Source organism: Chelonoidis abingdonii, chromosome 4 (assembly GCF_003597395.2).
Source record: "Chelonoidis abingdonii isolate Lonesome George chromosome 4, CheloAbing_2.0, whole genome shotgun sequence".
Classification (NCBI taxonomy): domain Eukaryota; kingdom Metazoa; phylum Chordata; order Testudines; family Testudinidae; genus Chelonoidis; species Chelonoidis abingdonii.
In genome coordinates, this window is record NC_133772.1 from 43378309 (window position 1) to 43405979 (window position 27671).

The following is a 27671-nucleotide window of genomic DNA, read 5'->3' on the forward strand; positions in this document are numbered from 1 at the left end:
CTAGACAGCCGCAGTCCACAGGGCCCTGGGCTAGAACCCAGAGTAGAGAATGGGCCTGGGTTCCCCCCAAACCTCCCAACTCCTGATCAAACACAGGAGGAATTGACCTGGACTGTGGCTTCTACCAGAGTAGAAGGTCTCTGGGCTGCTTGCCGATCCACAGGGTGAATCTGTGAGGTGAACAAATCCGCCAATCAGTACAGGACTCACCAAGGTAGAGGAGGAACTTTGTCCCAGTATGGTTTCAGTGCTGAATAACTAGTTTGTCAGTTTCCATGTTGTGTTGGATGGTTTTTGCACACAACAACAAGGAAAAATAAATGTTTTTAACAAAGTAGGAAAATGTGGTGGATGTAGAACAGCACAAATTGACCTAAGGTTTTGTCTGCATAGGGACGTTCAGGATTAAGGTGACTTAATTAAAGGTGTGAAGTTAACGTGCATTAAACCCCTGTGTGTATGCTCACAGTCAGAAGTAAAGTGGCCTAAATTCACTATAGCTTTATCCTCCTTAAAGGTCACTTTTTAATTCTGAATGAAAGTAGCCACCCAAGACTCTCTTGAATATTTTACCCCTAATTTGCTGTCATTTAGAGGAGAGTCTAGCGGTTTAAGTTTTCCTTGCTTGAAATTTTCCTACCTCATATTAGTTCCATTTATTTTTATCTAATTTTATTTTTTCACTAGTATAAATATAAGCAGTTAAATCAGTTTTCTACTGACACAGGTTCCTCACTATAAACTAATATTAATGTTGTTCATGACTTTGAAGATGAGAAAGTACTACTGAAATGTTAAGTGTTTTGGATTCAGAGTCATATAATCTAATAGTGAACTTTTTGCTTCTTCTATATTTGGAACTTCCTCAACTATGTCCACACTAAACTTGTGCAGGCACAATGTCTTTCTGGCTCTTAAGAAAAAAAAAGTACTGTAATTACTCCGTTGGGCCTTGGTTTAACATTACTGCTTATAAAAGTTATTATTATTATTTTTCCTATTTTGCTATGATTTTCGGACAGTTTTAATAAGCCACTCAAGTGGAGGACAATAGGCTCTTAGGGGAACCCATAGAGATTTTCTCATACGTTGTCATTGTTAATCTGATGTTTGATCTTGAACTAGTGATGTCTATTAATAAAGAACAATTTATCCAGGTTATACAATTCACACCCGCACAGGAAGTTCCTTTCCTTCTCCTGATGCCATCAAACTCAATTTGGTTTAATTTCATCTGCACATTTTTATTACCATAGCAAGAAGTAAACAAATGAATAAGATGACCTAAGCTATTAATAGTGCACAGGATATTGTGCGGATGTGGTAGGTTTTTTGTGAATGGATAGAATCAATTTTAGATCAGACTTGAATTATTTGAAAATATTTTTAAAAGTGATAACCTGTAGCACAGTATTAGGCAAATGGAATTTCTTTGAAAGTGACAAAAGGTAGCATTAGAATAATAAAATGAATGGACTGAAAAACTATCTAGAAAAAACATTTATTGTTTTATAAAGATTAAAAACCATTTGCACTTGTAGAGAGGTGAGATGTTGGGAGACTTATGCAGTTTAGGCTTTTTGTTATGCAAAGACAGAAAAATGTTCAGTTTTCCGGATTTCTGCCCTCAAATCTGTCAAGTTTCCCTCATTTGGAAGGAGACTTCATCATTTTAGATTTAAAAACTGCCTAGCTCTATCTAAAGACAAAGAATTCTTTCCACTTTCTTCCCTGAGATACTTAAAATCTTCTTCAGTTTTGAGAAACAAACGACCAAAAACCTCTCCCGTGGTTAAATTGTCATAGCTTCCTATCCCTGTCTCTCTCTAGAGAGGACAAAAAGTGTTAGATACATTTCCTTTTCCTTTAGCAATCCATGCTAGCCTTGTGGCATAACAACACTTCCTCATTACTAAACAGGGATTGCTTTAAGGACTGTATGTTTTTGTGCCTTTGTAAAAATGTGCAGAAGTTGAAAAATGATTTAGAGCCCCCACCCCTTTTTTGAGGTGTTATTCCACCACAACTACATGGATGTGAACTTTAGAAAGGCTTGAAAAATGTACCGGTCATCTGTGAGGCAAATCTGAAAGTTGGAGCCTCATTTGTGAAGTGACACCCTGTGGGAATTCCAGACTTCTGCCTCCCTCTAGCAGTTAGGCAGGGTCCAAGGATTTGTATAAGGTGCTATTCCTGCAATCCATTCAGGGTCTCCACTTCTTCCTTGCCAACCAGCACTGATACGGGTCTTTTATTTCAACATATTGTATAGCTGTTCCAGAAGAAAAAAATGTGTGGCCCACTGGGACTATATTTTAGTAACAATTTCCAGTGTGGGTAGATGAGCTTTGCACACAAGATCTAATATGGCCCTCGAGATGTTTGAAGTGTAATAAAATGTAATAATTTTCCCCCAAAGAAATATTTTAAAAAGCAATTAAAATATAACCTCCATACTTTCACCTCTCCCCAGTGCTACACCTCATAGTAATATGTCATCATGCCAAATTCTTAAATATTGTGGTGGTTTTGGTTTTGTTTTGTTTTGTTTTGTTTTTTTAAAGACCTCCAAGATTGCACTAAAAGTGTATAATTAGCTGCAGAATTGGGCATGTGAGGAGAAAATAGTTAAATCTGAATTACTTTAGAATTTGACATTATCCACTCATGTCCTTTTAAAATGACTTTTACCGCTTTACTGAAATATATAGTCAGATTCTCTCTCCTGATCCCACTCCCTTTGTGCTCTTTAGATCATGCATAGGGAGCAGATAGGGTGATCAGATGAGAAACGTGAAATATTGTGGGGAGGGGGGGTGCTGGCGGAGCAACAAAAAAAAAACCTCAAGAGCTGGCGTGGAGGAAAAAACAAAAGCAAAAAAAGGGAAAAAAAGAGAGAAAGCATAGGAAAAATTGGTGGGGGCTGAGCACCCACCGGCAGCTCCATGCCCCACCCCTCTGCACCAGCTCGCCTTCACTCTACCTCCACCTCCCCTGAGCTGACTGCCGCATCCTGCTTCTCCCCGCTCTCTCCAGTGCTTGCACTGCCATACAGCTGATTAGCATAAGCCTGTGAGGGAAGGGTGAGGAGGAGGAGGAATGCGCCGTGCTTGGGGAAGAGGCGGGGCCAGGGCGGGGATTTGGGGAGGGATCCAATGGGGCAGAGGGGGACAGAGTCGGGGCGGGGCCAGGTTGGGGCGGGGGGCATAAGCTCTCTCTGCCTGTGCACCAGAGCGCAAAATATTGGGACAATTTGCATTCTGACTAACATCAGTCAGGACGCGTGACAAACAAGTAAATATTGGGACAGTCCTGATAAAATCAGAATGTCTGGTCACCCTCGGAGCAGAAACCTCTTCCGTCACAGGGGAGTTCCCAACAAGTGTAGAGTAGCATAGTTGGCTTTGATATGTCCCTCTGTGTAGCCTCCAGTGCAGTAAACATTTTGGGGATGAAGAGTGATTGGAACCCAATGTGTTGAAGCCATTCCCCTGCTGGAGTATGGTTCCTAGAGACCAATATCCAGTTGGGGCAAGATAGAGCAGCCCCCAGGTTACTCTGGACTGAAGCTGGGAATCAGGGAGCTGTATCCAGTTTAACATATATTATTTTAAAATGGTACAGATGATGCTGAGGCTGCTGAACTTGGTTATGGGATGTGTGTTCTCTTGCTTGCTTTTGAGAATGTAGAGCTCTCAGATTTGTGAACGCAGAGATACAGAAAGTGTGTATTTGGACAACTGAAGTTGAGAATATCCTCATTTCCACAGCCTAGACAAGGAACAGAGTCTACCCAGGTCATACAGAGTGCCAGAGTTCTGCAACCCACTTTGTAGCCCTTTTGATACATTTATATTCCCTTAGTGAGGTGTTTATTTACCTATGGTCTCTTTCACAATTTTCTTTTCATTATAGATCTAGGCTTTATTTTTAAAGAAGCAATCCAGTTTGTATATTCCATCCTTCCCTGGCCAAAAATGTGTAAACATAGTTCTGTCTGGGAATACTAGTGCTTTCCTGCTATTTTAGTGTTTGTATTAGAAATATGCTGCTGTTAACGTTCAGCAGAGGTAATCTTTTTGAATGCACTGAATTGGCACACTTCTGTAGACAGCAAATACCTTCAGAAAAGTCTGTAGCTGCCTTACTATTATTAAGCATTTTATAGAGCTGTATATGTACATGGTACTTTATAAAACATAGACAAATGTAATCCCTGCTTTGAAGAACTTTTTATTGCAATTAAAAACTAGTTCACAAATTGATCTGCTCTCGTGCATAAACAAGCCACTTGTACAACATTGCAACATAGAGTCCTAATGAATAATCATAAGACTAGATTATACTCCCTTCTCTGAGTGGCAAAATCTGATTTCACCTCAGTTTCAAGATTTACTAAAACCAGCAATGCTTAGGTGAAGGACAGTACATAGAGTGAAGGCTCTCAAAGCACTTCTCAGATATTTATAAGGCTTCTTGGTTCTCCAGTCTAGCTATTTTACAGCAGTGGATGAACTGAGCGTTGCTACTTTGTGCACAGAATTCATGTCCCCCACAGATTTGTTTGCTTCCCTGCAGAAAAAATGACTTTCTGACAGGGTAGCAAAGGGAAGCTGCAAGAGAAGTCATGCACCACTCCCTCGCTGCGCAGGTACATCATTTCACCCACCTGGAGCAGCCGGCAGAGAGGTAAATCACTACGGGGCTGGGGACACCTCAACCAGCGGCTCCTACCCTGAACCGAGATCAGTTGCTAGTCCTGGTTGGGCTGGAGGCCGAGAGGACGGGACTTCTCTTCCCATGCAAGGAGTGGCTAGGGCTGTGTCAGATCCACCCCCAGAAACCTCCCCCAGCTGCAGGAAGCTCAGCACCTGCCCCTGCTTTCTGCTCCCAATGCTCCTCAGCTGTGGTGGGAGGGTTCACTTTATGGGGAGCTGCTCCCCCAACCCCCATGCATCCAGACCTCCCAGATACCCCCACCAACTCTCATCCCATACACCTAGAACCTCCCTAGCCCTCCATAACTGAACCTCACCTTATTGAACCTCAACCCCTGCATCTGGAGCCCTCTGGTTCTGGACACCCAGCCCTGCCTCCACACCCCCCACTGAGCTCCCTGCACTCAAACCTCCACCCTGACGAGCCCCACCCCTCTGCACCACCGTGAGCCCCCACATCCAGACCCCAACACACTGACCCCTAGTTAGCTGCACCCAGACCCCTGCCCCACCAAGCCCTACTCCCCCAGCACCCAGACTCGTCTGCTGAGACCCCCACACCCCTCTGCTGAGCCCCAACTACTTTCACCTGGAAGCCCCTGCAGAGTCCCATTGCACCTGCATTCAGACCCCCCACACCTAGACCTCCCCACTGAGCAGCCTGCACCCAGATTGTCCCACACAGAATCCTCTTACCCCACACCTGGATCTCCCCACACTGAGCCCCACCACACTTGGATCCTGCCTGGTTGAGCCTGCCTGCCCACATCTGGTGTGCCTGGTGCAGAGGGGCAGAACACCAGGTTCTGTGGCAGGCCCAAGCCTTACGCTGTGTCAGGGTTGGGTATAGCCTCACCACCGAGTCTCTGTCCCCGGGGCTGGGGGTGGGGAGGCTGCAGGGTGATCTCCCACCTTCATGCAATCAGTGGCCTATGCTCCTCAGTGCCATGCTGGAGCCTCTGCATTTATTTATTGACAAATAAAACTTGATGAATTTTAAAATATTGTGTGCAGAATTTTTAATTTTTTGGTGCAGAATACCCTCAGGAGTAAAGCATGTACTGAAAACTTGTCCTCATGTTGTACAGCAGGCAAGTGGGGGAAAAACATGAAATAAAGTGCTAGATCCCCTGTCTCGCTCAAGTTGCTTTTAGCTACTCTGCCAATGCAAAGCAACCGTAAAGCAGGCACCTTGAAGACAGGAGAACCCTTGAGTGGTGTAGAGCAACTGCAGCAGCTCCTATCCCCACCCCATCCATGTCAGCCTTTGACGCAAAGAATGTGGCAGAGGGAATCTGAAATCCTCTCTGTGCCCCATTATGTTAATTCCTGGCTTCTGAAACCAGCCCTTAGGGCTGTGGGCAGCTGAGTACCAGAGTGGCATTCAGGGTGCCCTACCACCAAGGACTACTGAGCCCATAGCTAACTCCCAGGATCAGGGAAATTTAAAGGTGGTGGTTGATTGTTCCTGGATTATGTAAAACCAATAATGCAACATATTCTTGAATGCCATCTACTGGTCCTTTATCTATTAACTATTTACATATAGAGAGGATTCTTGTAACAGAGACTCCCCTATGCCACCCCTCTAGTTCTGCATTAAATGCAGCTCTGCTGAACAAGAGGAGCTGAGCTATAAAGCCTTGATGTCTGGACTTCCAGCCTCATGCATGATGCAGGGTTAAAGCTATTCTTCCAGCGGCCAGGCCTTCTGACATAGATAATCCAATTAATGTTTCTTTTCTGTGCGGTTGCTCGGAGGTACTTTGCAACAGAACAAAATTATATGAGTGTTAGTCATGTTTCTTTCTTAAAGGTGTATGTAGATAATGTTTTTGGTGCAGAGAGATATTTATTTTTGAGGCTATTAGGAAAATCTGCATTGTAATAGTTACAGTTATTACCTCAGAGTTTATTTTAATGAAGAACAGGGCCAGCTCCAGCGTGTTTGCCATCCCAAGCGACAGGAAAAAAAAAGAAAAGAAAAAAAGGCTGTCAGCAGCACTTCTACCGCCACCGGTTCATTCTTTGGTGGCAATTCGGTGGCAGGGCCTTCCCTCCAAGAGGGACCGAGGGACCCACCGCCGAAGAGCTGGACGTGCCGCCCCTTTCCATTGGCCGCCCCAAGCACCTGCTTGCTGGGCTGGTGCCTGGAGCTGGCCCTGATGAAGAAAGACAAACATTTGGAGACAAGTCTTTTAGAGGATATTGCTGTAATTTGAAGAATGGGACAGAGTGTTATCTTCCTTTCCTGATTTCTTGTAGTGCTGCAAGAGAGGGATTCCGTGGATACCAGTTGTTATCTCCCAGCATCATTTGTTCATTTAATCCTGGCACAGCTTTTTAATGGTTGGATTGCAGTGCTGAACACATTACATGCTACAAAATCCTTGTAATTAGTAGGTATAATGAGAGAGATTTAACCAGTCACTGTATCTGCAACAGACAGTGCCATGGGAGTGTTGAATGGCAACCGACTAGGGTGATAAGTGAAAAATTCTCCAGCTGTAGTGAGAATGCAGTAGTATGTGGGGCAACACAAGAGATTGGTATCTGTTACCTGGCGTGCAATTAAAAACTTGAATTGTGGGGCTGTCTTTCTGTTTGGGGCTACATGATCCATTCAAACTAGAATGATCTTGAAAGGAGGAAGATGGTCTTATGGTCAAAGCACTGGACTGAAATAGATCTGGGCTCAATTTCTGGTTTTGATGCAGACTTCCTGTGTGACCCAAGCAGGTGATTTCATCTCTCTCAGCCAGATTTTCAAAGGTATTTAGTGCTTAATGATACAGATAGTTGCCTACTAAGATTTTGAAAAGCGTCTGAAAAGTGTTAGGCACCTAACCTGCTTAATGGGATTTTTAAAAGCACCTAACTACCTGTTTTTACCTTAGAGGTTCCTAGGCACTTCTGTGCTTCAGTTCTACACCCGTAACATCGGGATATTTCCTTTCTCTCACCCTTTTTCTGCCTAGTCAAAGGTGTTTTAAACAGGAACTTATTCTTGCCCCATGCACATAGAGCACCCAGCCTCTAGGTACTTACCATAACAAAATAAGCAAGCAAACCACCACATATCCTTTACTGAAACTGTATCCTTTTACTGATCAGTTACTTTTTGGTGTTTCTAGGAGAATACAGTATCTTTGTTTGTATTAGGGTAGCACTCGTGAAACCCAGTCATGGACAAGGACCCTATTGTCCTAGGTGCTGTACAAACACAACAAAATGCATTGTACATTTCAACAGCCCCTCACTGGAATATTTATTTAGGCATGATCCAGTGTCCTTGAATTTGTAACTGAAGAGAGAAAACACTTCGTAATAGCCAACTCTTGCACCAGCCAAAACAAAAATATCAGAGAACAGTAGTAAACTTTATTATTAAAACCACTTCCCAAAATTGTTACCTAAAATTAGATTTAATGTGCCAAAAAGTTTTCTCTTTCTCTCTCTGTGTGTGCATGTATAGTGGAAACCCTTTTTTTTCATTTAAAAAAAATCAGATCCTATTAGGTTTTATAAGTTAAGATACTTTACTTAATTTATTTTATTTAAAAACAAAACAGAACAGTAGACTAAACTTGGCAGTTTTTCAGAAGCTGGTTCCAAGCACACATGAAGAAGATGGAATGTTTGAGTTCAAAATGCTTCAGCATCTGAAAATTAAACAGTTACCTTGAACTCACTTTAAAAAGAGGGGGAGAGGAGGTGACTAAGGAGACCTGAAATCAACAGTACTATGTCACTGCTGGAAAACCAGTTTTACTGGCACTGCAGCACTGGATTTCTAGGACACGCCTTTCCCTCCCCCCCCATCCCAACCTTCTCTTAGTCTGTTACTGTATAAGTTCTGTTTTGTGTCTTGCGGTAAGAACAAAGTATAGGCTTTCGGCTGGGAGAGCAATTTAGCATACATTGTTTATGCCTGTTTCCATCTATGGTATTTGTTCAAACCTAGTTCTGCTTGTTGTGATAAACAGGGCAGACAGATGTCCCCATATACTATGCAACATTTTGTAAATTTGCTGCTGACTCAGACTTTTTAGCCCAGTGGTTTTGTGCAAGGACTAGCAGGATCTTGGTAGTGTTAGAAGTGTGACTTCCCCAGATGGACATTATCCTTAGTTCCCTTGTAAATACTGGAAAGAGTATGCATAATTAACTATGTGCATTCTTTCCTCATGTTCCCACTTCAGCATTGTGCTTAAGCACATGCGTGATTTCTAAGCACGTGCTTAAGTCTCATTTGAAGTCAGTGGAACTTAAGCAAGTGGTGAAATTTTGGCATGTGTTTAACTGCTTTGCTGAACTGAAGGGCCTATATCGGAGCTGTGTAAGGTGGGAGATATACCAATGAGTTATTTCTAGCATTGACACAGCCTGTTTTATTAGCAAAGAGTGAGGTGGAATGCATGTTAGGTGTTGAACAAGTTTAACTGTATTAAACCCCGTGCACTGCTCTGTCATGTGGCTGAGTTGTTTCTAGACTAACTCTATCCATGTCATGTTCGCTGGTGTTCCCTCAATAACTGCTCCAGGGAACAAGAGCCTTCTGACTCCAGTTCTGCTGATCATCATACAGAGACTATTATAGTAGGAAGAATGCTGAATTTTGGTTTGTATTGTTCAAGGAGAACCTAATCAAAAATAAGTTTGACATTCAGAGGGAAAGAAGAAAATAAGTGATCACAGCATTCATATAGTTGTGTGTTTGGATCCTCAAGCGATCCAGGGAAGATCTATATTTGGTAAAATAAACAATACTAATAAAAAGCAGTTTTCTGCATATCCTGCGCTGCTTTATAGATCCAGAGGCTAATGAGAGAATTAGTGTGTGAAACATATCACTGCATCTGCTGTGCTTCCTTAGCCATTAAGGTAGTGCGTATATGTTATATTTCCACCTAGGTGAGCCTGAAACATTTATACAAAGAAATGCTGAAAAAATGTATTTTCCCCCTTCTTCTTCACTTCTTGTGACTGTCTCCCTGCTCCACTGTGGTTCCATGCTGGCTGTGCTATTACAGCGTAGTACATCTTGGGATATCAAATCAGAGTGAGAGGAAAGAAAAAAACAAACAGACCTTTTGGTTAATCATATTCAGAATTTCCCAAATGGCCTAGTTTCTGAAGGCATTGAGTACATACTGGTGAAGTTTCTGGAATTTGATATTTAACCTTTTCTAGGTCACCTTTTAATATTTCATGCACGTATTTTGACGTCCCTGCTCAACATTACTTTGTAATCATCTTGCTGCCCTATCTTGCCTTCTCCCCACGACTTTGATATCATCCTTACTGTGTGCAATACCTTTTTATTTTTAAATAAAATAAAGCATCTTGATATCTGGTTTGAATTTCTATTCCAGTCATACACTCAGCTAAGGCCTTTCCTGCAATAATTGCAACTCTGTGTAGCGGATGACTTAGATTCATTGTGTGCTCTGTGTGTTGGTGTTTCTCCCAGACTTAAATATTTTTACAGTCACTGTTCTAATTTTCCAGACGATCCAAATAATCCTAAATCTGGTGCTAGTACTGCTTATCATTTTCTGCATGGCTTATTTCAGTATTGGCAGTGGATGACCTTGTGTGCTGGATATTCTCATTCAGATCCTTCATGTACATGATCAAATGTCTCTGCTTTCATACACAGAATCTAGAACAGGGGTAGGCAACCTATGGCACGCGTGCTGAAGGTGGCACATGAGCTGATTTTCAGTGGCACTCACACTGCTGGGGTCCTGGCCACCGGTCTGGGGAGCTCTGCATTTTAATTTCATTTTAAATGAAGCTGCTTAAACATTTTTAAAACCTTATTTACTTTACACACAACAATAGTTTAGTTATATATTATAGACTTATAGAAAGAAGCCGTCTAAAAATGTTAAAATGTATGACTGGCACGTGAAACCTTAAATTAGAGTGAATAAATGAAGACTCAGCACACTGCTTCTGAAAGATTGCCGACCCCTGATCTAGAAGAAGGAGCTTCTCTGGCTAAAAATGCAGCAGATAGTTTAAAAGTGCCATTGTTTCCTTCAGGAAGCAGAAACTGTAGTTTGCTTTACAGCTGGAACAAATACAAATTAACAGGAAGCTCCATCTGCCAGTCCTAAGATAACACAAGCAGAGGATATTCTCACTTTGTTTATCTGGGTAAGGCTTCTTGATGAAAGTGACATCAAGTGACTGATACAGTAATCTCTCTGTTAGCTTGACCTCCATTGGACATTTTGGACACTATACTCCACCATACTGCACAGTGGAGAGGGAGAGCAAATCTATGAAGCAGACAATGGTATGTTCCTACAGATGGGATGCCGGCTATGTAAGATACTGCTCCACCTGACTACAAGGCTACTTTTCCCTCTGCTAAATACCATTTGTGGCCCCAACTATGTTGGTGAAGGGAGAGGAGTGACATTAAGCAGCATATTTCCCCACCCTGACTCCACACATACATTCCCTAATAAAACACATGGCAGATTCACAGGGAATATCAGTGGAAGAATTAGCACAGCCTTATGCTTAACTTGTCTCCTTTTCTGTAAAGATTTACCTATTTACTAAGCATTAGTGATTTATTCTTGGAGACTTCCTGCTGAAGCTGCCTTTGGCTGCAGATATTTGCAAGTGATTGCTCTTCTGTAAGCTCTTGCTACAGTAATTCATGTTTTGTCACTCCTGCAGCATCTAGACCAGGCCTGCACAACATAAGGCCCGCGGGCCGAGGCTCACTGTGTGGCCCACGGGGGTATTCTAAATCCCGCACACATGGCGTTCTGCGGGCAGCCCAGAGCCCTTTGAATCCCGGCCGTGGCTGAGATTTAAAGGACTCTGGGCTCCCCACAGCTGCGGGCAGCCCAGAGCCCTTTGAATCCCAGCCGCGGCTCCAGCGGCCGGGCTGGGGCTGGGATTTAAAGGGCTTGGGATCCCCTCAGCAGCAGGAGCTCTGGGCCCTTTAAATCCCTGCCTCAGCCCCGCAAAGCTCTGGGTTCCCCCAGCCGCCAGACCCCAGGCCCTTTAATTTTCCTCTGAGGGCTCCCAGTCACCTCTTCAGCTGGGAGCCCCTGGTTGATTTAAAATCAAGTATCACCTCCCCACCCCCAACCTTCCTTTTTGGCCCACAGCTGTTTTGGTGGGGCGGTCCTGGGGAAGGAGGGTTTGTTTCTGCAGGGCTGGGCAGTGCTGGGGCAGGGTGTTTCCGCGAGGCCGGGAGGTGCTGGGGGGCGGTGTTTCCGCGGGGCTGTGGGGTTTCAGCCCTCAGTTGTTTTCTTTGGAGTAATGTGGCCCTCGCCGCTTTACGAGTTGTGCAGGCCTGATCTAGAAACACATTCAAAGGTTCATTTCTCAGTCACCTACTGTGTAGGTTCTGTTTAATTTGCAGCATTTTAACATTTCTCAAATTAATTGGTACTCTGCTAAATCTGTTTGAGTTTGTTAAGCAGTATATTTTGGTATCTGCAATTATCTAGCACTTTTAATTCAAGGATTTCAAAGCTGATGGCTACAATGCGCTTAATAGGCATAACTAAACTGATAAAGGTCCCAAAACCAGTCCAAAGGTAAAACATAGGAGTCCTGTCTCACAGTCCTTCTTTTCACCCCAGCCCACATTCTATTTTAAAAAGAAATCCCTTTGTTAAAGAAACACATTAAAGCTGTGGAGAACCTCTGATATTCCTCACTTGCATAACTGAGGACTCATTTACTGTCATGTACATAGACTGTATAATGTCCAATTGATCTACACTGATCATAGGACAAGTTTTCCAATGCATGCCCCAGGTCAGATAAGGAATACAACACCACTTGGTCTTTTAAGTGCATATTGCTGTCTTACTGAAAGTCAAAATTTTCTTAGAACACAGAAAAACGTTTCTTTTTAAGAGGCTGAATTGATTTAAATCATGATTTAAATTCAAGGGGAAAGCCTAGATTTTAATCAACTTTCCTATTTGTTTTCCTTCTTATTTTCTAAAGAGATGTAAATTTTCTTTGGTTGATATAACCATTCAAACATGTTGATTTACAACTAAATTGAGCCTTTACATTAGACTTACTAGATACCCCCTCCACCCCCATCCCCCAAAAAACAAAAGAACAATTCAAGACTTCTGCTCATGTAACCCACATGCCTTTTGCTCTGCAGTGTTTTATTTGTTTAGAGGCCAAGAGGGAGGCAGCTGAGAAATTAGTGGATTTGTGTTTGTTTGTATCTGTCTATGTACACATGCGAGGAGACAAAGTAACGTCATTTACTTGAAGTGACCAGAACCATCCAGAACCAAGGGCTGGTAGTTGCAAAGCAAATCTGTTTTTTTCCATGAGCTGGAGAGTAAGTTTCCATGATTGGTGGAGTCATAAATATTCATAATTTTGAGAACTGAGCCAATCAGAGCTCAGGTAGGGAGAAGATATAAAATAGGAGTTAGGGACTATGCAGATGGGCTAGAAGATGATCATGATGAGATTACATGATGGAGTCTCCTGCAGTCAGAGGCTGGGTCCCAATGCCTGTGATGCCTGCTAGTCTCTTTCACCCATAGCACAGCCACCCTCCCCACCCGCCAGGGATCAAGCCCTTAATATTGTACCTGACCTATTGTACCATATTTATAACACTTGATCTCAAAAGTTAAATGTTTTTCCGCTTATTCTTTATACAGAAAAGTAGCCCCTTTATTTCATGTTTGGATTTAGCATATTCATTTTCTTTTAAAGTTTTAAGATGATAATATAAGTTTAGGCCTTAATATATTTTGTATTAAATTCAGATTTCATTTTAAAGATGTTTATTTTTAAAAAGAAAAACTTATTATAATTTAAATAACAAAATAAAATATAATTTAAATAAAATCTAATGATGTTGTAATTTTTAATCTATTTTTTTATCCACCCTGCTTTTAACAAGGCAAAGTTCCTCACCCACTACACTTTTCAAACCACTGGTTGGTATTCAGAATATATGTACTTAAGTCTATATCCCTGACACTCCACTTCAGCGACACATTGAGAATAGCTCTATAAACACAGGGTTGCAGAGCTCTTGTCATCCTTTGACATGTAGCTTACACAAACCTGTCAGTCCTTCAAGCGCTCTTAATCCGTCATCCACTTCTCCCAGCATGTCATCCTCTTTAACTCCTGCTCTAGCTTGCTACCCGTCTTTCTATCTGTGCTTTGGGCCCCCTTCCTCCTTGCTCCCAGTGGCTGCTACCTGCATCCACAGAAACTCTACCTTTTTCTCTCTCCCAGATGTTGCTATGTACCTGAATTTTTATCCCTGAAACAATCCAAAAATATTCAGGGGTGAAGTAGCCAAAAAGAGCTTGACAGTCCAGGGAAAGATGTTTTGATAGCCACCCAAGCTATATTATATCACAGACTTTGCTGTGCACTAGCATAGTAATGAAACCAGTGTGGAAAACCAGCAAAGTGTGGGGTAGAGTATGAAATAACTTGTTAGGCAAACAATATCCCATTTCTCCTGTACGTTTTGCAATGTGATGTATTTTTAATTAGAGATCTACTTTCTTATAGCTTGTGATATTCAGTATAATCCTTTTCACTGCCTGCAAACTGAGAATACTGTTTTTATATACCACTGTTGTCTGTAGTAAAATCTGAAAACTAAATGTTAGTATATGGAAACTTTAAGACGTTAAAACCACAGAGATATACAAGATTAAATAATGATGCTGTCATGCATTTTTTAATGAACTAACATACTCTGTATATGTAAATACCTTATGAATCATGGATGTTGATGAATGTCATAGGAATCTGCCACCATTTAATCTGAGCAGTACAATGTACTCTTCCAATTTGTGTCACCCTTTCACAGCTACCAAAGCTGTATCCTTAGTAGAGGTTAAATTTTGCTTAACAAAATTGTTGACTACTAGAAAGCTGTTTAGCAAAACATGATTTATTCATCAAAAGTTTGAGGCTACAGCGCTAGTATTTGCATTATATAGCTGCATATTGGACAGACTGGTGACTCGGAAAGCTTTACCTACACTTGCCCACTGGTGAGTTGCAGACAAACAGAATCCAGCGATGAGAGTTTGAGGGAATGGCATTTGGGGGAGAAGGTATGAAGCCCAGCAGATATGAAGTTTTATTTTATTTAACACACACATTTAGAAGACTTTTTGGAGAGCCTTTTTCTCCAGCAGGCAGAAAGGGTTAACAAGATCATTTGCTACCACAAGAAAGCACAAGTCGAATGTTGTTCTTGGTTAAAACAAAGAGCTGCTGGTATGTGATATAACGCTTCCTGAAAGTCTGACACCTCCAACTTTGTAACACATTAATCAGAAGCTGTTGTGAAAATACAGAGCAGACCTGAAAGTAACATCAGTGCATTATCGCTTATGCTCCATTCACACACAGAGAAACTAGTTATCTATTTGAGAGCTTGAGCCCATTTGCAGGGCTGCCTGGGGGAGGGGGGCAAGTGGAGCAATTTGCCCTAGGCCCTGGGCCCCATAGGGACCCTATGAACCCTGGCCTGGCAGCGGTCCGGGTCTTTGGTGGCATTTCAGCGGTGGGAGGCCCTTCAGTGCTGCCAAAGATGCGGAGCAACTAAAGGGGCCCCCCGCCGCCAAAGACCCAGACCGCCGCCGGGTGAGTACAAGCACTGCTTTGCCCCAGGCCTCCTGAAGCCTCTGGGCGGCTCTGCCCATTTGTGTTTCATCATAATATGAATTTTGGATTTCCTTTGCCCACCATGGTCTGTAAAGTTTGAGCAAAATCACTATAAAAATAAGGCCTGATCCAAAGCTCATTCAAGTCAATGGAAGGACTCCCACATGAGAGAATTAAAAGTTTTGGTCAGATCCCAGAGTAGAGTTAGGCTACTGGTCAGGGGTCATGCCAGGGATCAAACTGGAGTCAGTTGCACCAAAGGTCAAGCTGGAGTTAGGGTAAGGGAGTGGGAGCGAGCCAAGGAGGCAGGAACTTGGTCTCAGAGATATGATCAGCAGCAGGCCTAATGACTAGTTGCTCAGAAAAGGGGTGTGGCAGGAATAGGAAGCTTTATGATAAGTGACTGGCAATCTGTTGCTAATCAGCTAAGCCCACCAAGACAGTAGATGTAGCCCCTGTTTGTGGGGTTACACCTGTATTTCCACTGCCTGGTCTTCCAGTGCAGTAGTGCAGAGCGTAAGGCTGTCACTCAAACTCTACAGGCTTAGCTTCAAGACCTACAGTGCCTATTACCTACAAGTGGCAAAAGTCTGTGCTGGGGCTCTAAAGGTTCTAATCTTGCTGTTGACATATGTGAGTGTCAAGATGATAGCATGTCTCTTTTTTGCTTTTTTTAAAAATCTAGAAAATTATAAATACGGTATATATTATATATGTATCTATATATTCACACACAAACTACAATAAAATAATATTAAGGTTATAAAGTCAAACACTCAAAAGTTAGGAAATGCCAGAGTTAAAATTGGCAGTGCAACTTTGTCAGCCTCCTTTTGTGTATGTGTTATGATAATATTTAATTACATGCTCACATACTATTTTCTTCACCGGACCTCTGCCTCATTCAATATACAGAATTGACTTGCTCTGGGAGTGAATTAAAGTTAGTTAGTGAAAGAGACTTGTCTATAGGTCCCCTGCTTCATTTGTTCTGATGTTGGAATCTGTGTAGTGAATGAGGTGGGAGATTGTAGGAAGAGAAAGGATGGTCTTACACTTAAGACAATTGAAGATTGCCATAAAGAACTGGATTCTATCCCTGTCTCCATCACAGAGTTCCTGTCTGATGTTGAGCAAGGCACTTGAACCAAACTTTTTCCAGGTGGTCATTAATAGTGTGCTCTCGTTTTCTGAGTACCATGGGACCTGATTTGCAGAAGTGCTGAGCACACAGATATGCAGCTGAAATAATTGTGAGTTGTGCTTTGAACATATTAAGTGCTGTATAATGCTAAGTCCTCTGAAAAATCAGATCCTAGTTATTTCAACTTGGGTACCCACTCATTTTGGGTACTTTTGACCTTAATTTCTCTCTGCCTCAGTTCCTAAAATAGGGATAATATGTCTTCATCTCACAAGGGTGTTGTGAAAATAAATATGGTAAACTGTTTGCAAAAAACCAACAATGTAGGTATATAGTAATGAGCACCAAAGAAAAGCCTATGAGAAAATTAATTATTCTGGTTCCAGAGCAGGGTATGAATAGTGTTCGGTAATTAAAGCATGGGGATCACACTGAACAGTGAGGAGAAAACAATATTGAATAGCTGTTCATTAACTGAAATCCATCCATCTTGTGCACTGAATGAGGCAGGGTCCTAGGGAACAAAATAGCATGTGATTATGTAATTAAAGACTGTATCCTAATGCATATACAAAAGAGTGTCAAATTACAGTTGCACAAGCAACCTTAATTTTGGCATTTCTTTACTTCTGAAGTGCTTGGCTTAGTAGTCTTAATAATCTTTTAACAGATTTTTTTTAGTGTAATATATTTATATATGTGGGACTGTGTGTGAGAGAGAGTAATATATTTATTTCATGCTATCATTCATCCTTGTGATGAGAACATTCAGATCTCAGAGGAGGTGAGGAGACTTACTGAAAAATAGCCAGAAAGGAAAGAAGCAATGCAGAAAAGAATGGGTATCTGAGATGTTCCCCTTTTGTACTCAAAACCACTAACTTCATTTTTTTTTATATTTAAGCTTTTTAATTTCTAAAAATTTGTCCCAAGAGCCTTTGTCAAATTATTATTTAAATTGCTGTATGTACTTGTCATTAGATGCTTTCCTTCCATGTCTTCCATCCTTAATTAATCGTAGGTAGATGTTGGTTTTGCCGTTGGCATGGCAGTAGCCTTTCCAGGTCTCACCCAAAGCCCAAGGACTGTCATTGACGGTGTAAGTATTGCTGTTATAAAGCAGCAGTCAAAGAGCTTGGTGCTGCAAAGAGTGCTCTGGGCCCCATCCAGAAATGCACTTAAGGATATGTTTTCCTTTCAGCGTAGGGGTAGTCCGTCTGACTGGGAATCCCTAGCTGATACCTAGTCCTGAAGCTGCTCTAACGTGTGCCAGGGGACTATTAGACCCCCAGCAGCTTATGGCGTAAATGACATCTTTGTCCCTAGCCCTCTGATCCTACATTAAGTATGGCTTGGCCAAACTTGAGGATTGATTTTATAAGTCGAGCATGTAAAAAAATTAGTTTACCCTTCAGAACACTGTTGAGGCTTTCCTAGGATTAGTTATTTGAAGTTGAGTATTAGAAGTGAGTTGACTTTGAGGATAAAGGCATAGTCCAGATGATTGATTTCTTTTCTGAATTTATACTCTGTTATTGTAAAGAATATCCTCCTTGCTCCCAGAGGAATCTGGCTCTAGTATTTTTTTTTCTACCTTTAAAGGAAGTAGTAATTTTGTAGCACCAAAGACCTGATTAGCAAGCATGAAATGGGCCATGAACTGCTTCTTGGAAAAGGTGATGGTAATTTGCGTTACATCGTAGCACTATCCATTAGCATTTGCATGTTGTTCCAGGGATGCTCCATAAATAACTGGCATTCAGTACTGATTTATGAAAAAAAATAATTTGGCAGGGTGCATTTATTCAAGTTATGTAAAAATGTTGCTGAATTGCTCAACTAGGGTATAACCCATAAATTATGTCTGTCTGGAGGTCAGGAGAACATTTGGATAACTTTTGTTGAACTGTACATTTGATCCAGTTACAAATCGGGGCAGCATGCTATACATAGGAAAAAGCTATTGGAAAGAGTTAATTAACTGAACACTGTAGTTAAGTATGTTGTTGGAGAATCTCCTTAGATCAAAGAATACGTCCTTATATTTCTATTAGCCCTGAGCTCCATGTGAGCAGACTGATGTGGCTATGCAGAGCCAGTTCAGTGGAGCTCTGTATGGATCCAGTTATCTATTCACTTAGAGGCTGTTGCAGACTAAGAGCCTTGGGGCATGGCTACACTTGCAGACGTAGAGTGCTTTGAGTTAAGCCAGCCTTCGTAGAGCTCAGTAGGGAAAGAGCTGCAATCTGTCCACACTGACAGCTGCCAGGCACTGGTGTGGCCACATTAGCAACTCTTGCAACGGCCACAGAGAGCAGGGCATTGTGGTAGCTATCCCAGCATGCATGTGGCTGCAACATGCTTTTCAAATGTGGGTTGGGGTAGAGTGTGACAGGGAGTGTGTTTTGTGTATGTGAGGGGAGAGAGAGTGGGTTTTTAGGGGGCTGAGAGCATATCAGCATGCTGTCGTGTAAGTTCAGACAGAAGCAGACCTCCCTTGTCCCCCCGCCTCTCTCTCTCATACACAGCATTCCACAGTATTGCTTTGTCTCAGAGCTGATAAGCATGCCGGCTGTCAGAAACGGAGCTTTCAAAGGGCATATCTAAAACGATGACAAGAGTGGCCACTTGATTTAAGAGGATTATGGGACATTTCCAGAGGCTGATCAGAGCACAGTAATGCAACACCTCGTTCACACTGATGCCGGTGCGCTCCAGCGGAGGCGCATCAAACGGATCAAACTCACTGAGGTGGAGTACTGGGAGCGCTCTAGCCATGGAGTCAGAGCGTTCTACCTGCCTTGCCAGTGTGGGCGGGGAGTGAGCTAGTGCACCCAGGGCTCCTTTAATGGACTGTAACTCACAAGTGTAACCAAGCCCTTAGAATGTAAACTACTTGGGACTGGCATGCAAAGAGCTATGTTAATGTCATGTTGACACTCATTATGAATTTTTTTCCTGCCTTTTTGTGACTGAAGACTTTCCCTTATTTTGTGAAAACATTGCAGACTTTCATTGCAGGATTAAATAGTTTTGTAGATATTTTATTTTCTTTATAAGTGCCACTCAGTAGGCTTGCTCCCAAGATCGGAGCAATGCAAAATGTAGCAGGAATTTGCATATGGAAATAGATGTTTCTGGAGTATTACAGAATTAGATTATTTTCGTCTTATCTATTAGCAAGCATGAGTTTTGCAGTGAAAATAGGAATGTGCTTCTCTGATAATGACATTTTTTTCCAAGGGACAAATTTGCTGTTCATTATCAGAAGAAATTCAGGTATACCATTCTCAAAGCAAAAACTGATTTGCATGACAAAAATGGTGTGTAAATTTTCCCTTTATATGGAAAATTTAAATGGAGAATGAAGCATTACAAAAATAAAACCATGAACACTAATTTTCATTAATATGGATGTTTTTCCACCCAGCTCTGCTCTGAATGCATCCGATGCTGCCAACTGACCTATCCTCCTATCCAAACTTTCTCAATAGGGCAAAGTTTTTAATAATATTGTGTATTCCAGAACAGAAAGTAGAGTTAGAACAATCCTTTGATCTGAATGTGTACAGCATGTGTTGAGATGTAAATAAACTTCAGGCTTGCGTCCAAACTATGACTGACTATATCTTTGTTTCTTATTGTTTGTATCTTTTCTTTAAGAGTACTCTTGCAAACAGTGTCTGTGTAGAGCCATGCCTACAGTTCTGATCCCTGTAAATCTTTCTAATGTTTGTTACCTGATAAAATTATGGCCTAGGTTCTCTATTTGGTTTTATATTAGCCACAGCTACATCGGAGTTCCGAGCACTTTGGAAGCTGCTCTAAACTCCAGCAGCTAATGCAGTTTACAAGGAGCTCACCAACATCTGGGGATTTCCAAAGCAAAGCATCCTCTGACCACTCCCCTCCTTGTTTTACTGTGGTGGGGATGGTGGTGGAGGAGCTGGTTAAGCCGGCTTTATGCCTGCAGGAGATTCCTTCACACCAGGAAAATTTCATTCCCTTTGTGCTCTTTTGAGTGGCACGCAGGAAAGAGAACGTGTCAGAGACCATTGCCCTTCATTTCTGACTGAGCTCTGTGCATTAAAAGAATAGGAGGAGGAGTGTGTGTATGTGTGGGTGCGCGCATGTGAGAGAGAGAGAGCGAGAGAGAAAGAGAAAACACCCTGAAAATATTTTCTTAAACATGTTATGGAAATTGTCTGACAGTCATCAGAGGGCACGGACCAAAGTTGTCATTGAAATACAGATGTTGATCATTTGGTAGCATAATGGTAGTTAATGATATAGTGGCAAAACATTATCTTCTGCAGTGAATCTTCCTGCATTTGTAGGGCAATAGACAAGATGACCTAAGAGATTTCTTCAGCCTCTAATTTCTTTTGCACTGCACTGGACAAATAGCATGACGTGCTGCTGCCAGGAATGAGTTGCTATTGTGGCTGTGATGGTAGGAGTCCCTTTCATTATTAATGAAATTTTGTGTTAGTATTAACAGGGAGAGTTGAGGAATACGTTTCCCCTCAAATAAATTCCTGGATAGCATAGATGTCTTTCTCTAAAGTTACACATCCCATCTTTTCATCTGATATTTAGTACTCTGCCTGCACAAGAGACTGGTGCTGCATGGGTATGTTTGTGGGAAAGCAGTAGGTAACTGAAAAGATAGGTACATCTCAAGCTCTCTTTCTGGTGGCAGATTCTGCACAAAATTAATGTTTATGCATGTGTAAATATTCAATATACAGTAGTTATTTCAGTCAGGGCTTTGTACAGCAATAACATACAAAAGTTCCTCTTCCAGGAAGCAGAATAAGTGCTTGTTAACATTTATTTTAAAAATAAAAATCCTAGATGGTTGGAAATGCACTGCTATCTGAGTAGGGCTTGACTGAATGTCAGTACGTTTTACATATAGGCAAAGGTTTTAAAGCTAATGATAGCAGAATAGCCAATGTAGGGATTTCCCAGCCAGTGCATTTGCTCTTGCCACTTCAAAAACAGGTGGCACCTTTAGAAGTATCTTCCCATGCCAATCTGTGGGAAATTTATTTCCATCCCTAAGATATGGAACTAAGGTGATGACTAAATCTCTTTATTTATTTTACACCTCATACATTCCTGATATTGAAAGAAAACCTCTTTAACAGTTTGTCTTTCACTGCCCTTGTAATGCTGCCAAGATGAGTGAAAACTTGGGCTTTGTGTTGCTTCACCTAGACCTGCCCTGGGACTCTGAATCAGCATTTTGTGCTTGTTTATGCCAGTTCTGTGCACCTTGCTCCAGTCTCGCAGTACCAGATAAATCTCCCACATGAAGGCATCAAGAAATCTTCCTTGAATGCCATGGTTGTATAATTTACACAAGACAAATGCAGAAACAAGACTGTGTGGCCTGATGGATAGAGTACTGGACTGGGATTTGGGAGGCATAGTTTCTAGTCATGGCTCTGCCACTGTCCTGCTGGGTGACTCGGGCAAGTCACATTTATTTGTGCCTCAGTTTCCCTCTCTGTAAATTGGGGATAATGCTACTGACCTCCTTTGAGATCTGCTAATGAAAAGCACTATATGAGAGCTAGTTGGTGGTAGTAATAATATAAAACACTATGCAGGTGGACAGTGGGATTTTCCAGCCTGCCTTGTAACTTACAAAGAATTTTTACATAGATTGAAGTCCTTCAAATGGTGTTTGGAATACTCTTCCTTGAGTCTCAAAGGACTCAATTATCAGAAGAAAAGCATTCTTTGTACAGTTCAACCCACCTTCATTTTAAATCTCCTCTTAAAACGTATTTTTAAACATGAAAAGCATGTTTTAAAAAACAAAGTTAATTCAAACCACCACTCAGGAGGAGGACTCAGAACTTGCTCTTGCTACTTATTGTAGACCATTAGTGCATATTATAGTATCCCACTACTACCACTTAATTGTGGTTGAACAGGCATTGCCATGAGAAGCCTGTATTTTCAGGAGCTTTCATCTTTTCTACCAAATTATCCTTTAGTCTGCAATTTCTTTTATTGCTTCTCAGCCTCATAGTGAATTTTCTTTGGGATGCAGGAAGAAGTTGGGCAACATTCCATTCAATCATGTTTGAGCTGTCCGAATGTGAGAGAAGCTGTGTGTTACACCAGATCTGAAATAAAGACCCTTTTAGTTTTTTCTTTGCTGATATAATTCACGTGGTTCCTTCTGCTTCTTTAATCATCCCAATGGAAAATTCCCAGACAGCTAAAATTCTGATATGTTTGAAGAAATTGGCTTTTTTGTTTCACAAAGGACTTAATCTATAAGTATTTGAAACTTTCTTACTCTGCAGGTGTGTGAATTTGTGTTAGCACCGTGCTCATTGTGAATCATGCATCCAGAGTTTTCATATACAAACAATGGATTTGCATTTTATTTTTGCATCTAAAATCCCATAGAAATGTGAATGCATTTCCGTCAAAGCAGTTGGTACATTCTGTATGTCCATTCAATATGCATTCTGATATCTCATGCATAATAAGCATGAAAACACACACATCCCACTCCATTTTTAGACATGCGTGCCTAATCAGGTGGCTCATCTGTTGTATTTGGACACAGACTGGCACTTAGGCATTCTTTTAAATGCCAGACGGAACCCCCTATTTTGGTATGATCAGTTTTCTTTTGTCTTTCCTTTTTTGGAAATAGTGCAAAGGGAGAAGAGTCACAGTGGTGATTGCATCCATTACTCTGTGTACATCTGTGCTGCAGCTGGGAGAAAGCTTCCCAGCTTGGATATACAAACACATATTAGCTGGGCTTGAGCAAGCACGCTAAAAATAGCAATATAACTTCGGGTGTACCCAGGGGGTCCAGATAGGTTTGTACTCTGGAAGCTAACCCAAGCCACTGCTACCCCCAGCTACACTGCTATTTTTAGCATAGTAGCTTGAGCAGAGCTAGTGCCTGACTGTCTTCCTGAGCTGGGAAGCACAATCTCAGATACAGTGTAGATGTGCAGTCTGAAATCCTTGACTTTTAGACACTGGAAAACTTTGATTTCCGTGCTTGATTAATATATCTCTAGTGCATTTAATATAATATGAATGAAGAGAGAAAGGGTCAAACTTCTGTGCACTGATGGTTTAAGCAGCTATAAGAATGTTATGTCTCCTCATCTGTTCCTGGTTCCTCCCGAGCAGTAACCCATGTAGTCTTGAATTTGTATCGTTTCCTGGTTCAAAAACATTTGTACTCCAAAAGGTATCATTTCCTGGTTCAGAAAGGTCTGTGCCATGACAAAGGATTCTTCAGGCAGCAAAGAGTGATTCAGGACTGCCCCAGTGGGGACTAACCACAGCAGTCCCCTGGGATACCCACCTGGATCTAGACTCCTAGGCCCTGACAGAGTGCTCATTAAAGTCAATCAAAAGACTTCAATGGGCATTGTATTGGGCTCTTTACTCTATGCCTAGAGCTGGCCCTGGAGAGAAACTGGTGCATCAGGCAAATGCAGAAAAGGTGCTTCTGTGCTGTGCAATTGATTGAGACAATGACCCACAGGGAGTATTATTTCTCATGCACAGCTGCATTAAGCCTGATGTGTTCTGCTTCAATATGATGAAGCAACACCTATTTTCTATCCTTTCTTGCCAGGGTGTGCTCAGTCATAATCCAAAATTAACTCATTGCTGACTACCATGAGTTACTGTATGAAAAATATTCTCATAGAATAGAAGTTTTCTTTTCACTAACTGTATGCAATAGATGCAGATTTGGACCATTTCTCATTGACTAGATTTTGCTGGTGTTAGTGCTGTTTGGAAAAAGTCAAATAGCCTTTCCTGAAAGAGGAAAGTGATTTGCTGCCATCTGGTGGTCAAATGTATTGACTGGGTAAATCTTGTAATAGGTGCATCAGCCAGTGGTTGTCATTCTTTTTACTCTCTGTCATGGATGCTGGCAGGTCTATGCTATATACAACACTGCATACAACTTCAGTTTTCTTGAAGGCAACTCTTTTTAGCATTTGTCAGGCTTTTTACTAAGATACCATTAGATATTTAAATATATCTGCATCCACTTGTGTTAGCTAGCGATTATGCTATTTTTCATGGCATGTCTTCCCTGGGAGACTATAGAGAGTGCAGATAGGGTGAACAGTTGCTTGGGTAATGTGTGTACAGATTTCAAATTATTAGGTACATCCTGGTGCCAACCTATCATCTCTGTGCATCTGTGATTTCAAGTTAGGAGGGGCAAAACATAGAGCAATTGCAAAGAACAATTTTTTGGGGGTAGACAAGTAAAATAACATTAGTTCTTCATCATCCATTGTTATGACAAGCAACAGGTGAGCAGATTTTCTGCCTGAATTGGTAAATTTTCATCACCTCTGTGGGAGACCTTTGTTTAAAATACTGACAGCAGGTCGCTGTATTAACCTCTTTGCTTGTACAACTCCCCATCCTGTTCATGTCTGTCTCATATATATTGACACGATTTATTCCATTTGGCTGTAAATCCTTCATTTTCAATACCATGAATTTCATTTGCAAACTTGAACAAACCAAAAGGAAAACCAAAGGGTTAGAGTTGGTTGGAGGAAGTAAATAAATGTTATATTGATGGTATTGTGATGCTAGCTGGAAGATAAATAACAGCAGTGAGGTAAAAGAAGAACTTGAAGGAGACAGGTTGAGCAAGAAAGTGTGGAATTTATAAAAAGCCTTCTGCAAGAATCCTAGGTGAACTTGCAATTAGAGTTCATCCATAACCATATGTCTCCCATTACTACATGGCTGATATGTATCTTAAAACCTACACTTCACACTCGGTATATATGTTGATGAAATGCAAACTGTGCTCTCCGCATACATCTGATTTGTGATTTTTGTTTTTTAAAACACAGAAGTTCAAATTCCTTTTTCTCTGTTTATTAGCCTAATCCATATGAAACAAGAAAGAAAAGTCTAAACACAAACATCCCTCCCAATGCTCTGGAAAGAGTTTCATAATAGTATCCATAACAATAACATTATAGAGGGGTTAATTTAAAGACCAAATAATGGCAAGAAATGCATGCACAACTTACAGTTAAGTAGCTGTGTGCATCTGAAGGCAGAATTTGGACTGCAGGGCCCAGTCCAATACCTGCTATCAAGTACAGTGTTTACTCCTGTGAGTAGTCCCATTCAAATAAGTGGGATTACTCTTGGTAGTAAGTGTTTTCAGGATCAGGGCCATTGTTTGTTTAGGTGTTTTTTGTTGTTGTTGTTTTTTAATCAAAACCATAATTTTAGGCAAAAGCGTTGCCTAAAAATGATTTCGTGGATTCAATCCAGACAACTAACCCTCATTTTGTCTGAGTGAAATCTGAAAGACAGTGATATGAGTCACGACTTTTGTGTATTTCAGGAGTGAGGCCCTACCAAATTAATGGTCCATTTTGATAAATTCAAGGTCATAGGATTTTAAAAAACTTAAATTTCACAGTTTCAGATATTTAAATCTGAAATTTCACGGTGTTGTAACGATGAGGGTCTCAATCCAAAAGGGATTGTGGGGGGAGGGGTAGCAAGGCTATGGTAAGGGTGGCAATACCGTGACCCTTCTTATTTCTGCACTGCTGCTGGCAGCGGCACTGCCTTGAGAGCTGGGATCCCAGCAGCCGTGCAGCAGAGAGGGTGGTGTGGTATGGCACTGCCACCTTTACGTCAGCACAACTGCTGGTGGTGGCATTTCCTTCAGAGCTGGGCTCCCAGCCAGAAGCCGAGGAGCTTTCTGCAGCTGGGAGAGGTTCCCAGAGATGAGTCTGACCCCTCCCCAGGAGCAGTCTGTGCAGAGGAAGAGGAAGTCCCGTCCTTCCCCAGCCCACCTGGGACAAGCAGTGGGAGCGTGCCACATGATAGGAGCCCCCAGCTGGGGTCCTCCCAGCCCTGTCTCTCTCTATCTGGGGGTTCAGTTCTTGAGATTTAAAGGGGCCTTGGTGTGTGTGTGTCCTGCGGCTTTGGTGGACCCTCTGCGGGAGGGTCCACCGGAGCCACCTGCCACCTTCCTGGCAACCGGCAGAGCACCCTCCACGGCATGCCGCCCCAAGCACGCGCTTGGGGTGCTGGGGCCTGGCGCCAGCCCTGGTGGTGGGGGGAATAGAGTTGTCAACTTTCTAATAAAAAACTGAACACCTCTGCCCCACCCCTTCCCCGAGGCTCCCATGCCCCTTCTCAGAGGCCCCACCCCTGTTCACTCCATCCCCTCCCATCGTCGCTTGCTCTCCCCGACCCTCACTCACTTTCAACAGGCTGGGGCAGGGGGTTAGCGTGTAGGACAGGGGTGAGGACTCTGGCTGGGGGTGCAGGCTTTAGGGTGGGGCCGGGGATGGGTGGTTTAAAGTGCAGGAGGGAGCTCCGGGGCTGGGACTGAGGGGTTCGGAATGCGGGAGGAGTGCAGGCTCCAGCTAGGGGTGTGGGCTCTGGGGTGGGGTCTCCCTACCTTGCCTGCAAGGGCTCAGAGGCTGCCCACTGGATCACATCTCCTTCAAAAACTCGCTACTGCTGCTGGAAGAGGAGGAGATGCCTCACGAATATTCTGAGGTGGGTCTCCCTCAGTTACTCAAGTTGAAGCTGTTGCACTGTGGATAAATAGTTCATTGGTGAGAAAGAGAGCAAGAGATTTGGTAGCCAGGTGTTATGGGTACCTAGAACGTAGGAGACCCAGGGTCTAGTTCTCCTCCTCCAGTGACTTTCATTATTTATCTACAGTGGAACAGCTTCCACAGAAGAGCCTGAGGGAACACTTCATCAGAATATCCCACATCCCAGTGGTTAGAGCACTCTCCTGAGAGGTGGCAGACACTTATGCAAATCCTTTCTCCCCATCAGGCAGAGTGGGGGGGAATTTAAGCCTGTTCTCACACATGTAAGGTAAGTGCTCTATCCACTAGACTAAAAGTTAAAGGTGGGTACCACCATTGCTACTTCCTCCTTTACACCCAGTCATTTTGTGTGGTGTGAGGCAGACGCCTAACTCACTGTCAGAAAAAACAACTTAAGTGCCTAAGTGACTTGACTTCAGGAGGTGGGTTTCCATTCATGAATTGCCAGCAGAGATAGGCACCTCCCTCCATCCCTGACTTAGGTACCTATTTCCATAAGAGGAAGGGGTTTAGGAC

At 42.3% G+C, this 27671-nt stretch overlaps 1 protein-coding gene across 1 annotated transcript in view; it reads left to right on the forward strand.

Annotated features, from left to right (window-relative positions):
• Positions 1-27671, forward strand: part of KCNQ1 (potassium voltage-gated channel subfamily Q member 1) — a 557035-nt gene that overhangs the window by 72681 nt on the left and 456683 nt on the right. The window lies entirely within an intron of this gene.